The sequence below is a fragment of the Castor canadensis genome, chromosome 9 (assembly GCF_047511655.1).
Source record: "Castor canadensis chromosome 9, mCasCan1.hap1v2, whole genome shotgun sequence".
NCBI classification, from domain to species: Eukaryota; Metazoa; Chordata; class Mammalia; order Rodentia; family Castoridae; genus Castor; species Castor canadensis.
The window spans coordinates 2,525,701-2,531,820 of record NC_133394.1 but is presented as its reverse complement, the minus strand read 5'-3'; positions in this window follow the sequence as shown (position 1 = coordinate 2,531,820).

The window sequence follows — 6,120 nt, the reverse complement described above, 5'->3', positions numbered from 1 at the left end:
TGCATAACTTACATTGTATCACCCTTGGTTTCTCCTGCCTTTGGAGATTTCACAGGAGCCAGGAGATGCTGTCCTATCCTGGAAGCAGAGAGCTCTAAAGAGTAGCTCGCCATGGCTCACTGATCCAGATTTTCTCAGTTGTACCACCATTCTCAACTGTGATCTGTGAGGTGATGTGACAAAGACATGAGGATGACTCAAAGCCATTCTGCAAGAGGTTTGAGGAGGACAAATCAAGACCCCATGGAGCAGCACTGGTAGATGAATAGGTCAGGAAGGTGAGCGTGGGTGGGCTCTACGGTAGGATCCTACTGGTGTATTGAAGGTCGCCGATTTCATCTGTGGCTCTCGCACTCATTTAACCCCTTTTTGAGTCTGGTTTTCCAATCTTCTTTTTTGTATTCGGGAATCTCTTTAATGCAATTTTTGTTAAATATTTTTTCCTTGTAAATGGATGATTGCAGGATTGTAACAAAAGCACTCAGAAAGATTAACACAGAAAATGTTAGTAGAAACGGTTGAAGAGGGGACAGGGACAGTAATTGGGAGTTTGGGATCAGTCACTTGACTTTGTTGAGGCTTAATGCAAAATCCAACCATTGCTAAGGAATGGAAATCTGGCTTTCTTGACAAAAAGCAGAAAAGAATTGATACCTGTTCACCTGAAGTCACCAGAAGTGAAGTTCTCAGTGAAGGTAAGCTCTCTGTGATAGAATAACATGTATCTTATCACAATATGGAAAAAAAGAAATGTACAGTGACAAGTTGAACTGACTCCTTTTGACAGTATTGCATAATACAACAATAGAATAGGAAGTAAATATCTTTAAATATTTTATCCAAAGATACAAAATATTTTTCTATTCTTTGTTACAGAAGGAGAGGGACCATGGGAAAAATGTAGTAAAGAACAGCGCAAGGACTGAGAATTAAAGGAAAACAAACAAAACCAAAGCCCCTCACTGGGCATCCCTGTAAGTGGAAGAAAACCTTACCTTCATTATTACAAGAAGTTAGTTTCTTGCTTTGTGACTATGTCACTTGGACCAAAGCAATTTGGAGTAGAATCAGTGGTCGCAGAGAATGTTGCATAGGACATTGTCATGAAAAAGTGACATCATCATTTCTCCTGATGCCTCAGGACTCCTCCTCCCTGTCCCCACTGCTGTGTAGGTGAGTCACACTCCAACAAAAAACTATGGAGGTAGAAAGGAGACCTCTCAAAAGCATGCAAGTAGAATTGAGTCAACATATTTTACCAACAATAAAATTAACACTTTACATGCAAAGCGTCATCAAGATTATTTAACTACTGTTTACAGCATTTCATAAAGTGGTCACTTATTTCATAAAATGCTAATATGCAAATAGGGTCTAGTAGTGTCAAATGGCTGTTTTAATTAATTTTTATTAGCATATATTGTTTGTGTAAAGGAGTTCATTGTATTTTCCACACATGTATGTAGTATACTTTGAGCATATTTAAATAACAACATTGTGAGTATTTCTACCAATTAGGTAAGACAGATTTACTGTTAACATAAAATTTTGAATAATAAGCAATTGAAGGTATAAATATTTAAGTCCTTATATATCTTATCAAAATTGCATATATAATAATTTATAGCTAATAAAATATGTCATGGGGTTGTAAAACAAAATTTTCACCTATTATTTTAAAATTAATAAATCCAAAATTGATTCAGTCATTTTTTACTGTTAAAGCAAATTATAACTTGTGTAGCTGTTCAAGTATTTACATTGTGGAGATATTGGCAGGCAACATTTGAAGAGAAATTTCCAGGCAACATTTGAATAAAAAAATTGAGAGTTTCTTTTTTTTTCTTTTTCTTTTATTATTCATATGTGCATACAAGGCTTGGTTCATTTCTCCCCTCTGCCCCCACCCCCTCCCTTACCACCCACTCCGCCCCCTCCCTCTCCCCCACCCCCTCAATACCCAACAGAATCTATTTTGCCCATATTTCTAATTTTGTTGTAGAGAGTATAAGCAATAATAGGAAGGAACAAGGGGTTTTGCTGGTTGAGATAAGGATAGCTATACAGGGCATTGACTCACATTGATTTCCTGTGCATGGGTGTTACCTTCTAGGTTAATTCTTTTTGATCTCAACTTTTCTCTACTTCCTGGTCCCCTTCTCCTATTGGCCTCAGTTGCTTTTAAGGTATCTGCTTTAGTTTCTCTGCGTTAAGGGCAACAAATGCTCGCTAGCTTTTTAGGTGTCTTACCTATCCTCACCCCTCCGAGAGTTTCTATTTTCATTATCTGTCAAAGAGATGAAAGGAACTATCTCATGGCAATTCCTAAAACTCCCATGTTTCGTGCTCAACATTCCTATTGTACAGAATCACAGAGGTCTGTGTGAACAGGGAAGAATGCACACCATTCCTGAGGCTCTTACGGTGTTCTTTTTCCTCTGGAACACACACTATCTGAAAGAGATATAGGTAGACATCGAGATTCTTTCCCTGACATTTTTTTCCACAGCTAGTCATTTATTTTTTTTATTCATTTACTCACATGTGCATACATTATTTGTATAAAATTAATGAAGTATGCCATATTTTGTTAATTATCATTTGAATATCTCATCTCTAAATCTTTTTACGCTTCAACAGCTATGCAAGACTTTAATTTATACCTCTTCACATAGTTAATGTGGGAGCATTATTACCACGTGAACTTCCAAGATCCAGTCACTCCATTTTATGAACCAAAGATGAAACTATCAACTGTGTTAAATATTAATATTAAGGTAAAATTTTTAAAAATCAGGAAAAGTTAAGGTAAACACAGAAAACAGAGAAAAAAGAATAACCATGGGCATGGGTATCCTCAGAGGTTAAAGAGTCTACTCGTTGGTGTACCCTGTTCCACTTTTACTAGTGTACTGCCCTTGCATGTATAGACATGTAAGAGTCTAAAGGAAGCCGAGCAGACTGTGTGGACAAAAATTGCTCATGGCTCCAGTAAGAAAATACACGGTACCCTACAACACTGACTCAACTATTGTTTTGTTCCAAGATAAATGAATTTAGAATGCAAGAAATGACAGAAACTCATTGTGCTTAGCCTCTGAAAACCAAGTGAAAGAGCGGGCACATGCATAAGAGCAAAAATAAATATCATTTCACTGAGGAAGTTAAGTGTTTGTGAGAGGATCCAGAAAGCATTTTTCTCAAACTTCAGAAGAAGGTTACACATCATTTATTTACTTAACTGTAGTCAAAATTATTTTATTTCCTCAGAAATACAACCTTGTTTAAACAACACACCTTTATTTTCGATTTATTTCTTTGTATGCTTTTTATGACCTCTCAAAACACTTCTTTAACCATGTGACAATTCAGTTAAAAGAAACACCATAAGTAGCAGTGTTCAGAAGCTCTTAAAATTATACTGTTAAACAAATATCTTGAAAACACTAAACAGAATTGCTAACAAGGAGGTACTGGAAGTCAGCCAGTCTTCAGGCAATAAACAGATAGTTGTTATTTCAGTAATCTGCTTGTCTGAAAATTTATGGGGAATAAATACAAATAAAGTCCCCAAAGCATTTCTGTGAGACATTGTACTCAAGAGGTGAAATGGGGTAACTACAAAGAGAAAAAGGGTAAGCACTTAAATGTGTTTTGAATTACGGCCTCCAGCAATAGGGGAATGCTATTAGTTGTTTGCTTAGGATAGTGGAACACAGAATCATCAAGATGTAAACGTACATAAAGGTTAGTGCAGGTTGAACAAAACTCAAGTGTATTTGTGAACACAAGTCAAAGACAAAGCAGGGTATGTCTGTCAAACATAGGATATATCTCATGCATCAACATACTGACTTTATCTTCACATTTTCTTTTTTATAATTCTGTTTACAAATAAAAGACCCATACCAGAACTCTAAATGCTTGCTCTAAGAAAATAAAGTCTGTTTACATGTTTTCACCTGACTATTGTAATGCGTGTTCATCATAATATTTGTAAAATACAGCATTATTTATATACAAATTTGTATGTAGCAAAATGCAGCATGTTTTAAGTGTATTTTAAAGTGTACTTTATTATTTTCTTGCGTTTACAAGAGATAAAGACATCTTGATATATTTAATATGGCATTTGCATAAAAAATGCCAAGTTGACTGTATTATCTGATTATATTATCTATAACTCAGCAATAGGAAGAGGTTGAGTTGAGTAGAAGTAGGAACAAGATCCAAAAATCCATATTTTGAAGGAAGAGAGAGTTGGTTCATAAAATGTCATTCACCGTTAAAGCCAAAGACAGGTCTCACTCAAGTGGGAAATTCAAGTTAGGAGCTCCAGTTGAAATTGAAACCAATGTCTCAACCAAAGGACACATGTACAGTGATCTTTATTTTTTATGATCAGGTCATTTTTGGCTGCAAGCCACATCATGTTACAATGGTAGCAAAATTTTTGAGATTTAGATGTCATGATAAACATCACAATTCTATAGTTTGATGAGTGAGAATCCTTAAAAGAATTTGAGCAGAAGAGTAACTTGTAATTGATTGTCTATGAAAATTTGGGAGGAAATGCAGGGGACTTACATGGAGGACTTACTTGGGGAAAAATATTATGATATGAAGTGCTCTAATGTGTTTTTTATTCATTTATTCACATGTGCATACAGTGTTTGGGCCATTTCTCCCCTTGCCTCCTCTCTCTCCCCCCATCCCCCTCACTTCCAGGCAGAACCTGTTCCACTCTTTTCTCCAATTTTGTTGAAGAGAAGACATAAGCATAATAAGGAAGACAAAGCATTTTTGCTAGTTTGAAATAAGGATAGCTATATAGAGAGATTCCTAGCATTGCTTCCATGCACAAGTGCATTACAACCCAAATTGATTCATTTCTACCTAACCTCTTCACTACTTCCCGGTCAGCTTCCCATAGTGACCTCTGTCATTTTATGGTTGCTATATATAATGTGGTTTTAAACCTTATATTAAAGGAAATATCCAATTGATTGTTGAGAATATAATACAGTTCAGGAAATCATACCGATAAAGACAGACTCAAAAGCCTTGAGCTTGAAGTAAATTGACCATTGAGAAAAATCAAGAACTGACTAAGAATTGATCCCAGAGGGACATTAACTGGTGAGCAAAAGGCAAGAGAAGGGGAAAATGCTACAGAATAGTGAGGATGCCAGGTGAGAAGAGGAGTAAAACCAAAGGAGTGATTAGAAATTTGTAAAAATGTTGCCATGTACGGTGGGACTTACCTCTCCTAAAAGAGAGATCAGTACATAGCATAACCAATGACTGAAAGAATGGTTTTAGCAAATAGAAGCTTAATTAGCAGAAATATAGAAAGACATAGTGTAGCTCAGTGACACAAAAATATTCACAGCATATTTGAAGATACAGCAATAGAATTTACCCAATTTCAAAAATAAGGAGAAAACAATCTAGAAGAAAAATGAAGTGTCTTAGAAAACCCCCTTAACATGAAAGCTCAAGGCTGTTTTATTTCACACAGGAAGAACAGGACACCACTAATCTGATTGCTTAACACTTTGTCAGATATCATAATATAGATCACAAGTACCCAGATCATTTTTATATCCTGCAGAATATCTTACTGTTTGTCACTGTTAATAAAACGCTGACATCATGCTAATTTATCTGTGAGCAGGACGTGTCATTATTAACCTTCATCACTTGATAGTGAAGATGGAGAAGTGCGATTTTTGCCAAGTTTATAGGTCAAATTGTGAATGACACATTAGGACGTTACCATTAGGAAGCATAAAATATGAGTGCCATGCCTTAACTCATGGATAACCTGTAGTCCTTAAAAAGAATTATCATCTCATCATGCAAAACCAGTGCCCCTAACAATAAAGAAAAGGTAAAGACAAGGATTATAACATGGGTTATGGGTAAGGTTAATATTGGGATTAGGAAAGCAACTGAGGTAAGGAAGGAAGAGTGAGAAATCTCCAGCTAAAAAAGCTTCTTCACAGCTTAACATCTGGCTATGTTTTCCAATGGGAAGTTAAAGTCTGCTTTTTTTTTTTCCCCAAGGGATCATGTTCAATAGGTTTGCTTTTATTTATTTATTTTAGCATATTATTT